Below are 768 nucleotides of genomic sequence, written 5' to 3' on the forward strand. Positions count from 1 at the left end.
CAGACAGATGACAGCAGCTGAAATCCGGCAGAGGTTGCAGGCACAGTATCAACATGAATTGTTGACAATAGATTACAGAAACTGGTTTCTCGATTTGTCACGCGTCGTTTACCGCAGACACCATACCACAGGCATCAAAATGGTTCAAATGGCTCTGAGCACTATGGGACTTAACATCTGAAGTCGTCAGTTCCCTAGAACTTAAAGCACTCCGTCTTCAGGCCACGAGTGGCCTACCGGTACCATCCGACCGCCGTGTCATCCTCAGTGGAGGATGTGGATAGGAGAGGCATGGGGTCAGCACACCGCTCTCCCGGTCGTTATGATGGTATTCTTGACCGAAGCCGCTACTGTTCGGTCGAGTAGCTCCTCAAGTGGCATCACGAGCGTGAGTGCACCCCGAAAAAAGGCAACAGTGCATGGCGGCCTGGATGGTCACCCATCCAAGGGCCGACCACGCCCGACAGCGCTTAACTTCGGTGATCTCACGGGAACCGGTGCATCCACTGCGGCAAGGCCGTTGCCCCTAGAACTTAGAACTACTTAAACCTAACTAACCTAAGGACATCACACATATCCATCCCCGAGGCAGGATTCGAACCTGCGAACGTAGCGGTCACGCGGTTCCAGATTGAAGCGCCTAGAACCGGTCGGCCACAACGGCCGGCCCACAGGAAACAGAAATTGGCATGGTTTAGACCCGGAGTCAGCTGGAACACTGAGTGGAATTCTGTGGTGTTCAGCGATGAATCTCGCTTCTGTTTGTGG

The 768-nt window shown here is 53.6% G+C and overlaps 1 pseudogene; it reads right to left on the reverse strand.

The window, feature by feature from the left end:
- Window positions 1-407: 407 nt before the first annotated feature.
- LOC126163673 (5S ribosomal RNA) lies at window positions 408-525 on the reverse strand (annotated as a pseudogene).
- Window positions 526-768: the final 243 nt, after the last annotated feature.

This window comes from Schistocerca cancellata, chromosome 2 (genome assembly GCF_023864275.1).
Source record: "Schistocerca cancellata isolate TAMUIC-IGC-003103 chromosome 2, iqSchCanc2.1, whole genome shotgun sequence".
In the NCBI taxonomy this organism is placed as follows: Eukaryota; Metazoa; Arthropoda; class Insecta; order Orthoptera; family Acrididae; genus Schistocerca; species Schistocerca cancellata.